The following is a 20341-nucleotide window of genomic DNA, read 5'->3' as shown; positions in this document are numbered from 1 at the left end:
AGGATTAGGATTAGACAAACAGCCAATGAAAGAGAGCGTTGCACAGACTGGCATAGCAAGAGGTGTGTGAGAAAGACCATGAAGAAACCCAGTTTCATTTTTTTTTCTGTGCTGGCCCCTATTAGCTTCTCTTATAATAGGCACTAATTTCACTTGTGTTAGAAAGCTGAGAATTGTTCTTGTATTCTGGTTATAAATGTTAAGACACTTACACAAAAAGATATATCTATTATTCAGATAGAACAAAAATATTTAGTTTGTACGATAGGAAATCTGAACAAAGGTTTTTCTTGGGAAAAAAGTTTATAGTAAAATTTATGACCATGCATTATGAGTGTGGTCAAGCAAGGTGTTTTTCTGTTTTTTCAAATTGTTTGGATTTCTTCAGGAAGTAAAATCATCAGTGTGTATATTTTATGTATGTATTTGTCTTCCTGTGTCTTCATGCATATAAAGATACATATATCTATATATTTCTCTATATATATCTCTGTAGGAATGAAAATGTATGTGTGTGTAATGTAATGGCTGTGACCATATAGCCATTTTCTTACCTTCTCTTTTCCCCACATTCCACACCTTTATGTAGACATTACATCCTTTCCTCATGCCTTCTGTTTCTCTTGTCTGTTAAACTTTGGACTTTTCAGGATAGAATCTGTCTTTTATTGTGTAACTTCTGTCTATGAGTAGTGCCTGGCAGAATGGGATGCAGTTGTGAGTTGGGCTTGTCTAGTCTTTGGTCATTTTGTATCACAGCTAAAAGGGACTGAATTTATTTTGTTGGGCTGATAAAAATGAATTCTGACTGTTGAGCAGTTGAGCAATTGAACAAAGACAACAATCTTTTACATATGTAATGAAATTAACATGCAAACAATGGCTATTTTTTTCTTTGATGGTGGCTTTGTTGTTCTTGGAAAACAATATAATTAATTTTTATCAATAAAATTAATATTTATCATTAAAAGAACAATGACTTTTAAAGTTTTTTTTTTTTTTGTTGGTGAAAAAAAGTAATGAATTCTAAATTTAAGATTACTTATTTGGAAGTGTATGATAACATACTGAAGTAAATTAAAGCTGCAACATGAAAGGCAAATATGTTGCACAATTTTTTTTTTTTTTTTGCAATCTGCTTTAATGAAGTCTCTGTGTGCAATAGATCCTTGGAAGCGAGGGAGAAATTCATAGATAGTGAAATTGTTTACTTGGCTTATAGAACCACCTTTCCAACTTTAGTTCATAAACTTCTGGTCAGAAAAACCTGCCTGAAAATGTTTTTCTTGGTAAAGGCTAAAATAATAAATTACAGTGCCTACTGGAATTATGTATATCTGTTATTTTTGTATGTTGTGAGTAGCAGATTGGAACCATAACTGTTTCCATTTTAAAGTACAACTTTTCAATGTGTAAATAGGTAAGTACTGTGTTTTAAAATAACTTTGAAATTGTAAGAAAGACACCAAAAGATAGTATATAACTATTTATAATTTAATTGAGAATTCTTAACTTCAAATGCTCATATCTGTAATTCCTGAGAAACATGCAGAGTGTATGTACACTTGCAGGACTTCTAACAGTTGTGCAGGAAAAGAGGTTCTAGTCCAGGACAGTGTGAATAAAAAAATAACCATCAGTGTAGAGCAGTTTTAAATTTGCCTATAAACAACTCAGTTCATATTCTTGCATTGTAATTATTTGATTTAGGATGAAAGAATTTGTTTGGATTACTCTTTATTTCTCTAATGATTTAACCTTTTATCTGTCTTTCCACTGGAGAGCTAAGATTTTGGATGAGTTGAAGATGGCTCCAGTCTGTTAAAAATAAAAAAAAAAAGGCAACCTTAGTTTCCAGGGCCCTTTAACTATTTTAAAGTTTTTATAATACTAAAATAAGGCAATTAATGCAGTAAGGCAATTTATATTTACTGTACTGATATGCATTTGCAGATCTTTAATTCACTGTGTTTTGGTGGGGGGGAGTTTATTGCTTCCTTTTTATGGTACAAAAGCATCTACTCAGGCAAGGACATATTTCTTAAGTTATTACAGGAGATGAGTGACAATCCAGCAGATTTTAAAAGACTTCTGATTGCCCGTGAATTTTCCCAGTGACTAACATCCAATAAAGAGGACATTTGATATCATGAACTCATTACAAAAGGAGACCAGTGATTTCTGCCCACTCGTACTAAACTTTTAAGGTAAGAAAAGTGTTCCTGTTTTGGGATACTATATGTGCTCCAGTAAATTAAGGTGGTTAGTTCATAACTGTATTATTGTAAAGTTTCCTGTGTGTATATCATAATTTGTTGTGATGGCAGGACTGTGAGGAAGCATGCTGGATTGAACAACCCTGTGGCACACAGCATGGGATAATTGACGAACATTGCCTGGATCATCTGCTCTGACGACAGCAGTTCCAGGCTGCCCTCAAAGGTACACAGTTGTCTTATCTACACCTACTGATTAAAGAAAGTATTGGTTAAAATCTCCACTCTGTGGAGACTGGCTTAGGCAAGAGCTGTAGTTTCTAGGTTAAACTAATGTACATGGGAAAGACATTCTGTGGTCCTTATATTCTTATTCATACATCTACTGTTAAGAAAAAACTTGTGCCTCATTGCTTTTTGTTTTGTTTCTTGGGGTTTGTTTTTTTTGTTTTTGTAATAATTAAAAAATGCCTTGTTTCTGACAAATTCCCTAAGGATACATATAGAATCTAATGAATCAGATGTTGATTCTAATTAAGTCCATCCACTAAGGGTGGTTGAATCCTTGAGCTGTGCTCCTACAGTTTGAGTTCAACGGACTTGATCTGCTTGACTAACAAAAATCCACTTTTGAGGACTGCTACCAAATATATATAAACAGAGCTGAGCGGAAAGACATGGGATTTAGAGGTGTTTTTGTAGCTGTATCATCAAAGCCCATTTTCCCATCCTCAGGGATGCCATCCTATTCTTCTTCCCCATGCCATGGATTTCTCCCTTCCCAGGTTTCTTTCTGCTTGCTCAAGAAGACAGAAAGTACAGCAGAGCAATGCTGCTAACAACAACAACAACAACAAATCAATATACATCCAAATTGGATTAACCAAACTTTGCTTTTATTATCTCAGCCAGGGCAGGCCAGTAATCAAAGCTTTAAAAGTTGAGTTCCTTACCTTCCCTCTCCTCAATAACTGTACACAGGACCAGAGGACATAACACATGAAACTTTTATTTCTGAGAAACTTTTATTTCTAGAAATCTGTCATCCAATAATTCTCCAAATCTGAAAATGTATTGATTGCATGTGAATGACTTTTGCTCTTTTTTCTCTTCTTTGAATTCATCTGACAGCTGATTTCCAGCGTTTTCTCCTTGAAGTATCCTTTACACTCTCCATACTGCTCTCCAGTGCTGTCCTCCAGAATGTGTTTGTGTTAACCTTTAACATACCTTGAGTACACTACTTATCTTTAGGACATCTCTTTTTGTGTCTGCAAATAATTTATACTGATTTCCTAAGTTATCAGCAGAAGACAGGGAGTGGGAGCACAAAAGTATCTGTAAATACTGATTTATCCTAGTTAGATTCAAAGACCTGCCTGCTAGTCAATGTATATCTGGGAACAATCCATGTGTCACCTTGTTGTCTGCTAGAATTCTTCATTCTGAGCCTTTTTGGCAAGTATATGGTCAATATAAACGTCTCTAAAATTTTTTAGGTATTTTCTCCTAAATCAGTGACAGATTTTATCTTTCCTTCCAACTAGAACAATCTTCAATAGGAAAGCTAAACCTACTGACTAATATCTGTTTATTTATGTACTTCCAAATAGCCTATTCTCTTTTAGGAATTAACACACCAATCATTTGTAGCTTCCCTGCAGCTTTTGTCTGCAATTACCAAACTGAGCTTCTACAGAGATTTTTTTCTTAATATTGTTACTGTAGTCAACATATTAGACTTTGTCTGTTTTACTTACAGTGTGAGTGTAATATTAGAAATCTTGTTCTTGACTTTATATTTCCTAAGTATTCTTCTCCTTTCTTTTAAATTCGGTTTTCCAACACTTCATCGTGTGTATGTACTTACCCTTACAAAATTAGTTAGCCAGATAAATCTGTTCTAAAAACTTACATACCCTCAAGTAAGAAAATATTCATATTTTGTGGGTGTGGAATGGCAGAATTTAGATATTTGCAGAGAGAAAAAAACGTGCTGTCTTCCACACTATTAATTTTCCAAATGCTAGCTCCTACTGTTTTTGGTTTCAGTCTTTTTTCAATCCTTCTCAAACGATCTCTACCTTGTCTTCTCATCTATGCAATGAAGGCTTAGAAAGGAGAAATTTGCTCATAAGTATGATCTGTGTAGCTCAGGAAGGATTTTTCCTGGCCTGTCACACCCTACAGAAACTCTGCTAGATAGCTTTAAGACCATGAGGGCTTTTTCTTGCTTCTTGACCTGTTCAGTGTTTAAGTAAGAATCCTGATTTTATTTCTCTGGTGTCTTGGTAATTTAAGCTCCACGTACTTACTCATTCTATCTCGGTGTTTTTAGGGGAAGTGCAGAGGTTTTAGGAAGCTTCTAAGCGGTCAGGCTGGCTCCGGCTCTGGGTCCATCACAGCTGGAGTTGATCTAAGTTTGGGCTGCCTTGTCCTCTCCTCTATTGGCTGTGGCTCTGTGTTTCCACCTTCTGCAGTGTGCTGGCACTGGCTCTTGTCTGATCCTTCTGTGAGTTGCGCCTTGGAGCAGATCTGGCTGAAAAGTTTTTTTGTTTCGTTGTTATTTTCTTTTTTTTTTTTTTTTTTTTTTTTCCCCCCTTTGTGGGGTTAGCTTACAGACGAGCAGCCTCCCTGGGCTGGCTCCTGCAAACTTACGTGGGTGTTAGTGCTGAGGCAAGGGAAAGAATAGAAAGCCTCGGTTGCTAGACGAAGCTCTGACGACCTGAATTCTTTGTAGATTTAAGGTGCCATCGGATCCCACCCGCAGGCTGCAGCTCCACCTTTTCTCTGGGCTGATCTCCACACCAGCACCCATTCCCTACCGCTGTTCCCCCTGGGGCCAGCACTAGTATTTGTGTGGCTGCACTACTCCAAATCACAACAGGCTCCCCTCTCCCTGCCTCCCAAACCCACAGCAGTTGCTTCAGCTGACAGAACATGGAGCCATGTAATGTTACTGCTGGCAGTGAGGATGGAGCAAGAAAAGTAAATATTTTTTTTAAAAAGTAAAAAGTAAAAAAAAAAAATAAATGCCAGTCATTAAGCCATGTAGAGTAACCGTGGAATTGCAGCTTGTGAAGTACATATATAGTGTATAACATTTTACCAATGAACCAACCTGTTTAGCCTTGACATGGCTTTTAAGAAGACTCTTCTTGAGTGGAAGATTGTTCTCCCCCACCTCCTCCTCCCAGTCTGAGTCTTTTTGTAGCCACTTGTAAGCCCTTGTCAATATAAAGTCCAGGTCTGGCATCTTTCATATTCCAGAAATCTGTTATGTGTTTTTACTCATATATGCATGTAATTCCATTTGTATTTGCAGAGAGAATCAATAAAGCAATAGGGTTATGAAAAAAAATTACAACTTTAACAGATTTTCATGGAAAAATAATTTCATATGGTTCCCTTAAGTGTGCAGCTAAATTCATAGGGAAGGAATAGGCTGATCCTATTGGCATATGGTGTAAATGATGACTGTCCCTTTAGCCTTTTACACAGGTGATGATCTGCCCCGAGACACCCATTCTGGAGTAGCACACAGCAGGGAATGACTAAAGGTAAACCGTAAGACTAGACAAGAGTCACAATTATTGTGCAAGCTGGAATGCATCTCACTTGCCTCAGTCTTTAAAATACTGGTACCTAGCCTAAATGAATTGTTTCTACCTCCTTTTTAAGGTGGGAGAAAGGGACAGACTTTTCCAGTGCCAGTTTCTCTTCTCCTTCATGGGCAAACCAGGCAATATTGAAATCTGCTACGGTGATACCTCTCTGTGTGTATGTATTCGATTATAAAGGAATCATACACAATTAGCTTAAACTAGACAGCTACTTTTAATTTCCTGAACTTTTATGAGCTATAAACTAAGATTGAGGCTCAATTATCATATGCACAAATTTTTATTCCCTTTAAGTGTGGAAAATCTTTATATGACTGTCAGCTTTTTTGTATTAGCTAACTGCAAATATTTCATCAACTTATTACTTACTCTACATAGACAGAACTACACCCATTTTTAAGAAGTTCTGAATTTCTAAGAAATGTAGTGATTTGAACCAGAATGAAATTTTAAGCAAACATCTGACAAAATACATAATCTTTTGGTTTTACATTAAAGAAAAATCTAAAATAAAATAATGATGGAAACTTTACTGTGTTTTGGCAATAGCTTGCTTATTGAACATAGAGCTATTTATTTAGTCCACTGAATATGTTCATGAAACCTCAGTAAATTTTTGAAGTAAAATTTGCAAGTAGCATAAAACTCTAGCTGGCTAATAACAGGATATTCTCTGCATAAGTGTGTTTAAAAATAATAATTTAAAAAAAAAAATCCAGATTTTAAGGAGTAGTATCTCTGCATCAAAAGGGCAAGAGTCGAAATCTAACTGTAAGTGTAAAAGCTGGAAAAGATTGAACATATGTTATTTCCCACCAGCACAATATTAAATGCAATTATTTTCTTTCTGCTAAAATCTTGAATATATCTTGCAACACAACCTCAAAGAGTCCCCTGCTGCTGTTGATTATAGTGAATCCCACTTCCTGCCACCCAGTAAGTCTTTGCAATTTTCTCTTTTTCGCCACCCTGTGGAGATAAATAATGTATATTAATGTGGAAATATCAACAGTAAAATCTCTTAATATTCTCCACAAAAAAATGCTTCTTTGTAAATCAAAGGATTTGTATCATTCATTAATTTTTTGAATAAAAAGAAGCAAGTTCCTTATGTAAGGGCTTTGAAAAGTTTGAATCTCACTCTTGGAAAACAAGTGTGCCAAATACTGTTTTAGGAGAGGGATGAGTTTTTTCGAATTGAAAAAAGGATTTGGTATAGTTTATTACATTTAAACCACAGATTTTAGTGTTTTCCTTCCTCAGACTCATTAAATAGGCCTCAACAAATCCCTCTTTCACTTCCTTTGACCCAGAACTTTAGGAAGTGTGTCAGAATTTTGTGTCATTTTTCAGGAGCTGCTCCCTGTGCTGAACACGACTGTGGAGGATGTTCTATAAAAGGTTTGTCATGTGTGAATGTGGTAAAGGTGTGCATTCAAATCTAATACACTGCTAATTCCACACTCAGCTCTCCCCACTTTTGTACATGAAAAAAAGCATAACACAACAAATTTCCTTTGCAACTCTAAGTTCTAGAAAGGACAAGAAAAGCAAAGGCAGAAGCTATGACCCCCTGAATACTGCTTTACAATCGAGGTTGAGGTTTCAGTGCTTAAGTGGAAAATTGCCATACTAAAGAAATGATTGCTTGCTGACTATACAAGTTGGGGATCTGGGGTGTGTGTGACCATACCGATTATAAAGTGCTCTCTTTTTGCTTAACATGTTTTTCCTTTTAATTCCAACTTCCAGGAACATGAGCTCCTTTGATGAACACCGTAAACATTTCCTAAGTTAATTGAAAAAAACCCCAACCCTATAATGCTAACTTTGGGCATACCTTTCTATTGCTTAAAAGAGAAAGCTAATTGAAAGAAATGTTCAAACCAGAAGAGAAGAAAAATTTTTGAAAAAAGGAAAGAAAGAACCTCCCCAGAACAGAATTCTTAGTCACCAACATTTCAGATGGCAGTCTGAGGAGTCTAACCGCTCCATATTATTAAAATACCATCAAATTAAAATAACGGCAAAATACTGAGACAGAGTCTAATTGTGTCCCCTCCTCTGTGGTTGTGGCAGGCCAGCAGTCAAGGATCCAGCCAGGAGTGTGATTTCTGTGGGAAGGAGGGGAGGGAGAAGGGAGGATACCTTTTGTGTTTTCTGAGCTGGAGTATGTGGTACTAGAAAAAGTGGGCAGTTGTGAGCTGTGTTTTATTAGCTGGTTTGGTACTTGGCAGTAGTGCAGCACCAGCGCAGGCTGTTACTGACTGAGGGAGAAGCTGTTTCCTTCTTTTGTCCCCTTCTGCCTTACCAATAACAGCTGCTGGGAAGGTATTTTCCTCATGGTGTTTTGTTGAAAGGTAGACAAAATATTTTCAATTTTCCCTTACTGTTAGATTTCTGTGTAAATAATTTGTGTTACGGTAAAAATCCTTCCAAGGCGGGAAAACTGTTTGCTACTTTCAGCCCCAATTCTGTAAACATTTCTGTGCATGTTTAGTTTTCACCATGTGAGCAGTATCCATTTGGGTGAAGTTAAGGAGGGCTGTAGCTGCACATTGGAAACTTGACCTACTTTGCATATCATTATGCATGTAGCACAATTTTAGTCCAAGAGAGTGTCCCGGAGATGGGAAGTCTGAGTCGCGGAAGAGTCCATCGAGGAAATGAAATCTGGCCAACTAATATGAATTAAATATTTTTGTACTGTAGTGTAATATATTCATTCACAACTGGAGAAGTAGTAGGAATAACATAAGCATTAACAAAAATTAGAATTTATTCAGTGGCTGAGGCAGACACCAAAAGCAGCTTGGATGGTGGCAAAACACAGGTGATTTATGAGTACCTTTTATGATTAGAACTGCAGATTTTGGAATTATTTGACACTTTGCAAAGAGAGCTTTGTTTGTTTTGAGAATGTAAATATGCTAATACTTCAAAAATTTAAAATGTCAAGTCAGCTATGCATCGTCTTACTTGTACCTGAACATTGTAATAGCAATATTTAAAAATCCTTCTATCAAATGTGATGCAGGATTGTAAGTGTGAAGGCTGAAGCTCATTACTAACTATGAGTATTTCTACACATTATCTGTTCCATTAACTTAGTTCCTGATACTGCAGAAGTTTAGATGCCCAGAATTATAGAGAGTGAATAATCCTATTAGAGTAAACGGGACTCCTACAAATGTGTGAAGTGAAATGTATGCGTGAAGCAAGTGGGGCTGGGCCTTTTAATGGGAATCTTGTTATGCGTAAATATAATTGGTGTGTGAGGAGTCTTTCATGAATTAAGTCCCCCAACAGGCTCCCTCCATGCAGAGAAACAGGCTAAGATGCAAAGTCCAAAAAGGGTAGGCCCCAGGTTTTTAGAGAAATATGCCCACATTCGCACGCATCTGATAGAAGCAGATATGGATCTGTCTAAATTGAGCTCGACGCAGGCATCCTTAGCATTTTTTCTACTCAAGTGACTTGGTGTAAGTGACTTGTTCAGAAACACTCTGTAGGTTTGTAGCACAGCCAGGAATAGAGCCCACATCTCCTGACTCACAGTTATAGACCAGACTTCTGCTCAAATTTGTGTGAAAACTTAATTGGCCATGTCTCTGTATGAGGAGGAATTTATTAATATTGCTGCTACCTTACATTGTTTTGTAATTTTCTTGATATGATCCTATTCAATAAAGGTGTAGAACTGAACGTGAGCTTTCTCTGAGTAGATGCAGAGCATCTGGTTTATACAAATGGTTTCCCACCAAAAAGGAAAACTTGGAACTGTAGATTTTTAATGCACAGATCTTGTGCTGTTGCAATGTTAAGAAGTCCTTGTTGTTATGAATGTGCATTATGAGTATATTGTACACAGTCCTGGTATGCAAATGTGTAGCATTCAGAGAAGTGAAATAATTCTGTGTTATTATTATCTTTGTAAATTGCATCTTAAGAGTTTGTTGAGGACTTTACGACGGCAGTTTTCTATAGTCACAGCTATACAGCACAAAGTGTTTCTTTCATTATTAACAATAACTGAGCCAATGAAAATGCTTTTAAATATACACCAGACAAGCAGTTATCCAGCTCTTCCTTCTTACCATCCACAAACCATCTTTTAGCATCTTATAAACGAGCATGTAAAATAGCTTTGTAAACATCTGCTTTTCATTGTTAATTGTCAGGGAAAACTAGAGATTTAAATGCTTCTTTTGTAGCATTCCTTAATCCTATCAGAAAGGAGGGCTCTAGATGCTTCTCCTTTCTCACTGCAGATAGCTTCCGTAGGCTGGGGGCTTTCTTCTTTCTTCCTTTTAATTTTTTTTTTAATAGTGGTAGTTTTTATTTACCTACAAACAGTTTATTTAATATCTCAGTTTGAAAGGTCTTGCACATTCTAGTCTCTGTGGCAACTCAGTAAATTTAAACAAAATATACTATGTAATTATTGATTGCTGTATAAAATGTGTTGAAAATCTAATTTTTTTTCTCATTATGGTCTGCTCAGTTTGTTTTTTCATATATAAACTATCAGGTTAGGTATTGTATCATACAAATGCAATAAGAAAACAGGAGTATATGTTTATGCTGCCCTATAACATAAAAAATAATAAGTAAAAAATTCAAACTACTACAATACAATTATTATTTTTTTAGAAACACTGCCTTTATTTTGGTTAGCTTTTCTGTTCTAGTAATCAAGTCATTAATGTTGAGTGTGTCTGGCAATGATTTACTTAAGGTAGCATTCATAACACACAGTAGCTGCATTATACAGGAAAAGTAAATCTATTCATGTTACATTTCCTACCTTTAAAGATTTTTTAAAAATCTTGTATTATGGTCCTGAATTTGTAACATTTGACTTTTTGGTTCTCCCACACACAAAAGGAACATTGATGATTTAAAACTATTTAATGTTTTATATTTCTTGATCAGGAATAAATCTTTTTTTACTTTTTTTTTCAAATCTGCTTCATTTGGGAAAAGATACTTTTTCCACCTAAAGTTTGGATGTTTCCATAGCTTTCATCTTTAATTTTGGTGTTTTGAAGTCAAAGTCTGCTTAACTAATTCCCCCAGCACAGTCATTATTTTAGAATCATTTAGATTTCTCCCTGCTTTGTTAATTAAGTAATAATTGAAGAGTACAATTACCTATTAATATTTTTATTCCTGCTATTCAATATTTACTTCTAGAACTTCCTAAAAGAATTGTTACATGGACCTCAGCATCACTGCATGTAAAATTAATTGAAATGACATATTGTTGCAGTTTCTATGACAACCATATCATGATGCCGATGCTCTCAAAAATTTATAAACTACTATTTCAACTATGCTAATAGCACTGAGTAGAGTTAACATTTATTTACTTAATATTCTTATTAGAATGAAGCTTTCAATACTTCATTTAAAAAAATCAGAAAAAGGTGTATGTCAGTATTTTTCATTTGTCTGATGTTGGTTTTTTTGTGAAGGAATTCTGGTTTTCTATGAGAACCTTTTTAAAATCTAACTCTGCTATGTAATGTTGATGATGAGCTTATTCACTCAAAACAGATAGAATGTATAACATCACTCACAAACTTTTAAATACAACATTCCAAAATAATTCCTACCATGCAATGCACTGCAAAAGCCAGTCTTGGTTTGCTAGTGGAATATTTAAAGGCAATTTATTCCTATTTCTATTGTCCTAGATGCTAAGCCTCAAATGCTTGTGACATGAGAGCACTTATTCACTGGCATGACTTACATAAATAAAGTCACAAGCTTAAGTGTCTTCAGGACCAGGCACAGAGTTATAAACCCCTTAAAAATATTTACTTATATTACTGCCTTGTTTTATTGTTAATGTGAAATGTAACTTGAATATTTTTTTCCGTATTAAATACATACCTTTAGTATAATCACGTTATTCCATCAATCTGCAGGCTTTAAGAAGTTAGCTGATTTTAACAGTTTGACAGGGAACTCTATTACTCAGGCAACACTCACATTGGAATCAATGAGTGTTTTACTTGAGTAAAAAATTTAGGACCAATGTAAGATGCCTTGTTCAAGTTACTTCATAATTATATAGATTGCAATGACTTAAAAAATAGTGAGCTTTGCTCTCCAAACATAGTCATTTTATTCAGTCTAACTTGCACTTATTAAAAAAGTGTGTTTTCTATTCAAAATGCGTGATTCTCATGTATAAGACTTATTGATCATTGATCCAAATAGGAAATAAAACACCTTGATGTTTCAGTCATTTGTCTTAGGAAGATTCCAAAACAGTCAAATCACATTTACTTCACTTCAGTCCTAAATCTGATATTACACTGGAAAAACGTTTCATATAATCGAATGTTGGAGTACGTTGAGATCATGTCACATTTCAGTTTTACCGGTATGAATGCTTTCAGCAGTTTCTGCCCAACGTTCCCGGCTTACTAAGCTATATTTAAACATGTTTTGAAAGATTTATACAGTGATCTGCTTCTTAGTCAACTTTGTTGCAAGAAGTTACTACTGCATATTTGGGTAAGAAAATGTGAAGTGCCTGAAGAGGAGAGGAGGGAGGACATGGCCATACTACCCATGTGGGATATGCCATGATACTTATAAGCTCCAAATGAAATTGGACAGCTTGAAACAACTCTGTACCCCAACATTTCTTTGCAGACATTTTAACCTCTTGTCTTGTTATTTTCTAAACTGTTAATCCTTTCTGGCATCATCATTCAGATTCTCTTTATAAGAAGCATGCACTTTACATGCACAGGACTTGAGCTTCTGGATGAAAAAACTGGCAGTGACATGAGCTTACAGGATTAGGCCATATTGTCACAAATCCAAAGGAACATCTTAAAACAAGTGCAATTTATGGGTGCACAGTGGTAGTAAGATAAAATACAAAATCATTGGCCTATCTTGAGGATTCCTTTATTTCTGTTCATGTGGCATGTATATGTGGCTAAGTGGTAATACATTTATTTGCAGTGTGGGCCAGCCTTCAGGTCAAAGACAGCTTTGTTTATTTATTTTATCCTTCATGGTTGTTTTTCGATATTTTTGTTTGGTTTTATTTGGGTCTTTTTGTTTGTTTGTTTTTATTTTTTTTACTCAGTATTTTGTTTGTAGTGCAATAGCTCAGTCAGGGACTTTGAAAATTGTGCTTTGCTGTGGGGTTATTTTTTATTTGAGGGGGGTGGGTGTATGAAACAAAAATAAACTGATGGAATAATTGCAGTGTTACAATAGAAAATCTGCCCATGCTCTGTTGAATTCCAGCATGTACTGTCAGAATGGGACATTGCCAGTGAGAAAATAAAAGCACTGTGGTGTGCTGATAGGGGATTGCAGTCATCATGTTTTAGCAAGGGCTTTTCTGTCGCTGAGATCCTCAGCAACCTTCATGTTCACCACTGGCCTAGAGCTTACTCTGGGCTGGAATATAAAATAGGGCTGCTGTGGGCTGTAAGGGGGTCCTGTAACACGAGTCCCCTCCCAGCCCCTCAAACGTGCGTGTGGGTATAGCTCTACCTGACATAGATCTTCCTGTCCTTCCATTCACAAGACAAGTTCTGCTATTCCCAGCTGAAGCGGGGAAAATTGGTATAATATGTGAGGCTACGCAGGTGCACGCTCAGGGAAGAGATGCCTTAGTATGAGTGATGATTGCTTTAAACATCTCTTGCATGGCTTTGGGTTGCTTCTGAAAGAGTACATTTAAAATCACGGTTAATCTCGAGCTGCTTTTTTTGTATGTTAGTGGTCCTTTATGGTCATTCTGTTGTACAGAGATGGGAGTAGAAAAATGATTAAGATGACAAACAGGCAAATCCAGCTGTTAGGTGAAATTCCCAGATTAGGAGCAGCAGATGCATTTCAGTGGAAATGTTTGCACCATCCACAGTCACACTACTGTTTTTCTACTCTTAAGCTATACATGAAAAGCATCAGGTATCCAATCTTGAGGTGATTCCTAATCATAGCTGAATGTAATTGCCATTTTTTGGAGCCTGTTATTAGTGTTCTCATGGTTCATCTGCGGAGCTTACTCCGCCAGTGCAACTAGTAGCTAGGAGTTAAGTGACTTCAACCTTGCTGGTGCAGTCAGTGCTTTTCTGGGTGCCAGGATGCCCTGACATGATGGATGCTTTCCAGTAGCTAGGGTGCTTTCCACCAGCTGCTAAAAGCCTCCTGAGAGGAACCCCCTTCTGCGTTAAATCTTTTTGTGAGAGGTAAGTGATGTGTTGTGCCCCTATATGAATGGATCTGTCTCTGACAGTAGATCCATTCCCATAGCTTTTGCATGCCTGGAGCGTGCGTAAGAAACACATTGTGCTGAGCCTTGTCCACAACTTTTAGCAGTGTCACCCCAGGTGCTGTCCATGGGTGGTGACAGCCTAGTCTTCTTATCTTTTTTCCTATTCCCCTTCCATTAATATAAATATAACCAAAACCCCAGCCTCAAACTTGAAATCAACCAAAAGACTGGAGAAGGAAAATCTTCCAGGAAAACCCGGGCAGTGCAACTGGCCTGATTTTGGCCGGGGAAGGAGGCAGAAGGAGGCCGGGCAGAGGAGCCAGCAGTGCTCCCTGGCACACGCTCCGAGGGGACACTGCCTTCCAGCAGGGGGGTCGGAGGGGATTTGCTGGAGTGGTGCCGGCGGGACGAGCGGGCCGAGATGCACTCTGCCCTACTCAGCCCACTCCCCTGGGGAGCGCCCAGCGACGCCGAGACAGGCGAAGGAGGGAGAAAGTCTCGGGGCAGGGGGTTAAGGAAAACACCAGTGCGGTGCTTTCTTTTTGTGTATCCCCATCTCCCTCAATTCTCCTTAAATTCTCCCCGTCTCTCTCCGGCCCGTGAGCGCGGGCGGGAGGCAGCGGCGTACCCTGACCCGGAGCCGCGGGGGCTGCGGGCTGCCCGCCCCCCGTCCGCCCTCGGCGGGGTCCCCGCGGCCGCGGCGCGTTCGGCTGCCCCGGGAGCGCAGCGGGCGCTCGGTGCGGGGCCCGCGCCCGCCTCACGGTGGCGCGGTAAGCACATGGACAGGCCCGGGCGCGGGCAGCCGGGAGCGCGCTCGGCTCTGCCTTCAGTGGAATAACAGTCCCGGTAATGTTTCGGATAAATCAAACCGCTGCTACAGCGGCGCAGGGACGGGAGGTGCGCGATGCTCCGCGCCGGCGGAAGGTGTTTCAGCCTCCCCGGTCGGCGCAGAGCCCAGCGGCATCGGAGCGAGGGTCTGCGGCATCTGAAGAGCACGGTCTCACCTGGGGTTAGTCTCCCCCTCCCCCTCTCAGTCTCACTCCTCCCCCAGCCCCCCTGGAGAAGTTTGCAAAGAATGTGATGGAGAGTGTAAAGCAGCAGATGCCGACGTTAAGCTCCGGCTCGGTTCGGGCACAAGGAGCTGAGCCATAGCCCCGAGCCACCGCCCTCGTTAGCAGAGCAGCGCACCCCTGTCACCCGGGGGTACCCGTGGGGGGGACAAACACAATGTAGAGTCATCTTACCTCCGAGCCGAGGGAGCAGCCTGCGAGGCAGGAGCGGGAGCGGCGCGGCTCCTGCCTCCCGCCCCGGCCGGTCCGTCACCGCGCTCCGGCAGCGCCGCCTCGCTCGCCCCGCCGGGCTCCGCTCTCGCCGGGCTCCCCCCGCCCCCGGCGGGCAGTCCCCCGCCTCAGCCCCGCACACATCCGCGACTCAGGGGCAGCGTTCCGAGGCAATCCTTGCCGGTGCAAATCCCCCGAGGCTTCTCTTCGCCAGAGCGTGGAACAAAATTGCCGGTTCCCCTGAGTTTTTGTCAGGCTGTGCTGGCGCTCGGGAGCAGGTAAGGCGGCTGCTGGCTGCCAGCGATCCCCGCTGCACTTGCAGCGAGCAGCAGGAGCCGGTGGAAGTGGGAGTGTGGTCTGCTCTTCATTAGGGAGGGGGGAACGGACCCTGGAGGTGATGCAGTGAAACACTTCTACTCCCTTGCATTGTGTTTGTCACAGATCACGGGCGCTCTGCTTTTATAACATTCACTTCAAGCATTCTCAAACCCAACCGGAATAAGTTCTGATCCTCCCCTTTAGTTTACATTGGGGTTGTCAAAGGATTAAATAAATGAAACTTTATTTGACCGTGGAGTTTACAGACCCTGGGATCCCTGCGCGCTCTGGCCTTATTCTAATTCTATAGCGGTAATTACCCTTCGTTTCTTTAAGTGCAATAGATTTATTGCCTTAGAGACTATGCACAGTTTGATTGAATTATTCATTTTTTTTCTTTGGTGTAGACTGCATCTGGGGACTGATGTGACGTGTAGATTTTTTTTTCAGGAACAAAGGGAATGTGGAAATGAAAGAGAGAGGGAGAGAGAGGCTGGCAGATGTGATGAGATGCGGTGAAGGTGTATCCAGCTTGGCACTCCCACTCCTCTCTTCTCCTCTCATTGCAGCCCTGGGTGACTCTCAGGCTAACACAAACAGCTTTTCTTCCGCAGCCTGCCCTCTGTCACTGTAAGTACAACAGCCTTCTCTTATCAGCATGCAAATTCCAGCCACTCACTACCTTAGCCTGGTGTTTGCACTTTAGATTTACAGAGGGGACCTTTAAAATGAACTTTCCGAGACAGGAAGGGGTTTTCATGTCGAACTTGCTTTTATTTTCTTTGTAAAAGTTTATGTGGTTTTTCCAGTTCTCTCTTCACCCCCCCCCCCCTTTTTTTTTTTTATATTTTTTTTTTTTTAACGGCGGGGGCGTGGAGAGGGGAGATTGTTGCTGCGGCTTTTCCCTTCACTATCAAGATGATGCACAGTTTAAAATGAAATTAAAATCTCCTTGATCCTCTTTCTGCCAAGACAATACATTCTTGTTGGCAGATGACGCTGTAAGGAATTCAGAGTTTTTGTTTTCAGGCAGATCTTTAGCTTTGAGTGTTACAAAATGCAAACGTCCCCTAAATTTGGAGGAGTTCGCCAGAGGTTCTTGTTCTAGGGGAACTCATATCAGGTGATGGGTTTGCTTTTGAAGAAACGTGCAGTCATATGCTTCTATCCAGTCTAACAAAACTTTTTCCCAATCGGACGATCAGGCTTTAACTTCTTTTCCTTTAGCTTTCTCTCAGATGCTGTTGATTATTTTGTAAAGTTTATCCGAACATCTTTAGCAAGCCTATAACAAGCCTTCATTATCGGACAGTGTCCACAGAGGGAAATTATAAACGTGCCTCTTAATTGTCCGGCATTAACTGGGGAGAGAGGGCCGTTTAGAAGTGGCTGAATGACTTTTAAAGTGAAATTCCTTGCCCTTTGAATCCAAAACTTCTGAGGCTGTTCCGCCAACTCTCCAGGAGTTGCAGGTTTGCTGCTCAGGTTAAAGATGCGGTACGTACAACTTAGCACACAGACAGGTTGCCTCGCTTGTTGAATATTGCTTTACTTCTACACATTTAATGAGACACACGGCGCAAAATGCCATGACAGCTGTGCACAGGTAAGTGCCCCGACGTGATGTGAGCGCCTGCGGTCCCTTCCCTGTGCAGGGACCCCCAGCAGGTCAGCATCCCTCCTCAACATCTGCCTGCGCTGCCTGCCTTTAGCCTTCATGAAGCCAAAGCAAGGACAGTAATTCCAAACGCGGTTTCTAAACGTGGGGTGACACTACAAGTGAAAGCGTTTTCTTGTTTCTCGGCACGTGTATACGGATCCTCACGGCGGGTGTTCACTTACGCAAACAAAGAGGGAAGCACAATTGTCCCCGTGCAGCGCACACACGCACATTTGCATACAATGCCCAAGGAATCCTCTTCTCCTGCCGCCGAGAAGTTGCCGCTCCCCGGCACTGTGAGTTACATCTGTAACTTAATTGATCACACAGGGGAAGCAACAAGCTGGAGAGCGTTCCTTGCGCTCCGCATGGGAGCGTGGCTGCGTCCCTGCCGTGTCCTGCCCCAACCCAGTGTCATTCCCTGCACTGGAATTTCAGGAGTGCAGCGGGATGCTCCCCCGATTTGGAGCTAGGTGGGCGGTTGGATTTATCTGCTGCCTTAATTATCTCTTGTCCCATTCCCGCCTCGTATTTAATAAGGAAGATGCTACATTTGAGGAGTGGTTGGGATTTTTTTCCCCCTTTCTGTTTCTTGGAAGAAAAAACCTTCCAGTAACAAATTACTGGAGTTGCAGACTGAGGCAGACTATTCGTCCTTGTATTCTGATTTACATCTCTTTTCTTACATAGCTCATTTTAATTTTTTTTTCTTTTTGCGCGCCAAAGCTACACTAGTTGTGCAAAAAGTCAAGGTGTTTTCTTTACTTGCAGCAGGTTTAAATGTGTTACAAGGAAAGCGTTAGTGGCCAATCACGGGAATTCTTATAATTAAAGATTAAAAAGGACAGAGAAATATCTCGAAAGACAGCTATTTACTGCTGTTAATTCCATACACCGGGTAGCTGCAGCAAGGTGAATACTTTGAATTAGCCGAAAGCAGGTGAATGCAAACTCAGTATTTACAATCATACAGTTCCCCCCGTCTCTGAATTTCACTTTTCAGTGTCTTTATTAAAATTGAAAGAGTGCATGGAAATTAGCTACTATACTCTCATCCAGCTAATTTGATTATAAAGCTTTATTAGATGATTATAAAGTTCTATTTCAAGGTGTTTGCTGCTTGCCGAATACGACTTGGTTACTCCTTTTATTGTAGTGGGATTGCCAAAAATATTGTCTAAACCAGGTCCACTATTCCAAGAGGTTCTGACTTACAACTCATTTTCTCTGAACTCGCCTCGAGCGGGGCGATAGCACCTCGGATAGCAAAGGCAGAGGATGCAACGTGCACGACTCCAGCAGTGTGTCGAGTTTTACAGCTTGTTAACAAAATGAAACAGAGCCAGCTCAGATCTGTCCCGTGCCATCGCGTTAATGCTCAATTTTCATCACGTCCTGCTGAAGCCAGGTTCATTCGCAGTGGGGCTGAGTGTGCTTCTGGGTCTAACCTAGTCTGCAAATTTCTACTTGAGAGAGAAGGAAAGCGAAATCAGGCTTTCTCCTCGTCTTTTTGGCCTCTATAAGTTATGAAGCTATTTTAAAATTAAAAAGTTTGTCTGTTACTAACTGTTCCAGGCGCCTTCTGGAAAATGGGGAGAAAGTGCCAAAAATACAGAGATGAATCAACAACTTCTCTCTCTCTCTCATTTTGTGGGCTTGAGGTTGCTTTCCGCACTCCCATCTTAACAACAGTTTAGCCTAGGTGTGAATAATATCAAAAGAGGGAGACGTTCGCTCTGCAGCGCTGTTTGCCCACCTGATCTGCGGGCCCCTGACAGTTTGAAAGACTCTTTTATGTTTACCTTTGGAATGCAAAAATACAGCAGGGAGACTTTCTTAGGTTTGCAGTATTCTGCCACTGGTTGATTTTCTCCTTAGCTCCTTATAGTTTTCCCTTCTTTCTCCCAGATCTTCCTCCCCCCCCCCCCCATCCCCAATTAGCACTTCCAAGAGAGCGTGAGTTCCTAAATTGGTATTCAAGCTGATATTCTAGTCCTTATCTGTTGCCTTTTGGTAGGCAGAGAGAGGGATATTTATATATTGCCGCTGCTAAAATTTCTCGTCGTCGCCACGAGAATCCCAACTTCAGCTCGAGTCCGTCCTAAATCAGTTTTTCCTCTCCGGCCATACCTGTCTTTCCCCTTTCACTGCACTCACTCGTCACCTTTCTGTTGAATCTATCACTAGTTTGTGGACTCTGAGTGCATTCTCTCCCCTTCCTCTTCCCCGGGTCCCTGTAGCTGGACTCCCATCTCTGGTGTAATTTATACTTCCCATTTCATCTCCCTTTTATTCCCCTCCCCCGGCCGTGCTGTGGGATCGGGCTCTTCAGAGACCCATTTATCAGCTGTCAGTAAGCGCTTGCTGAGTGCTTCCCTCTCGTAGTCCCCGCTCCCTCCCCACGCCGCCAGCCCTTCCCTCCTCCTGCACATCGTCTTTCTCCAGCTTTTTTTTTTTTTTTTTTTTTTTTTTTGTAATTTTATTTTCCTGGTGTGTCCCGTGAGCCGGCGGGACTCTCCGGCGTGTGTGTCCCCACGCAGCGCGGCGGGCGGAGGGAGGGAGGGCGGAGGGCGGGCCGGCCCCGTGTGACACGGCCCCCCCCAGCCCCGCGCCGCCCCGGCCCCGCGAACCGGCTCCCCCGGGACCCCCCCGCTCCCCCTCCTCCTTTTCCGGCCCCCGCCCCGCCCTCGCACCCCCTCCCCGGTAACTTTCTAGTACCTTTCCTCACCACTCCGGGCAATCAGTGGTCATTAGCGAGAGCAAGCGGTGTAGGGTTTCATGTGTCTAATGGCCCTGTGAGTGGTGATAGCTGCGCGGGGATGCGGCTGGCAGCCCGCGCCGATTTCACTTTCTGTTTTGTGCTCACTTTCTCCGCAGTTGTTGCTTTCCCCGCTCGCTCCCAGCCTCTCTCTCTCTCTCTCTCTCCCTCTCTCTCCCTCCCTTCCCCTCTCCCTCCTCTCTCTCCCTGTGTTGTCTCATCTTGCCTG

The 20341-nt window shown here is 41.0% G+C and overlaps 1 long non-coding RNA gene across 1 annotated transcript; it reads right to left on the bottom strand.

The window, feature by feature from the left end:
* Positions 1 to 1527: 1527 nt before the first annotated feature.
* LOC138110750 (uncharacterized) lies at positions 1528 to 15422 on the bottom strand. Its single transcript, XR_011151038.1, has 3 exons — positions 15341 to 15422; positions 4532 to 4755; positions 1528 to 1818 (listed from the first exon to the last, which is right to left on the bottom strand). It is a non-coding gene; the product is annotated as an uncharacterized lncRNA (long non-coding RNA).
* Between the last annotated feature and the right edge of the window lie 4919 nt (positions 15423 to 20341).

Source organism: Aphelocoma coerulescens, chromosome 5 (assembly GCF_041296385.1).
Source record: "Aphelocoma coerulescens isolate FSJ_1873_10779 chromosome 5, UR_Acoe_1.0, whole genome shotgun sequence".
NCBI classification, from domain to species: domain Eukaryota; kingdom Metazoa; phylum Chordata; class Aves; order Passeriformes; family Corvidae; genus Aphelocoma; species Aphelocoma coerulescens.
Note: the sequence above shows the minus strand (reverse complement) of the source record. Positions and strands in the feature narration are given on the sequence as shown.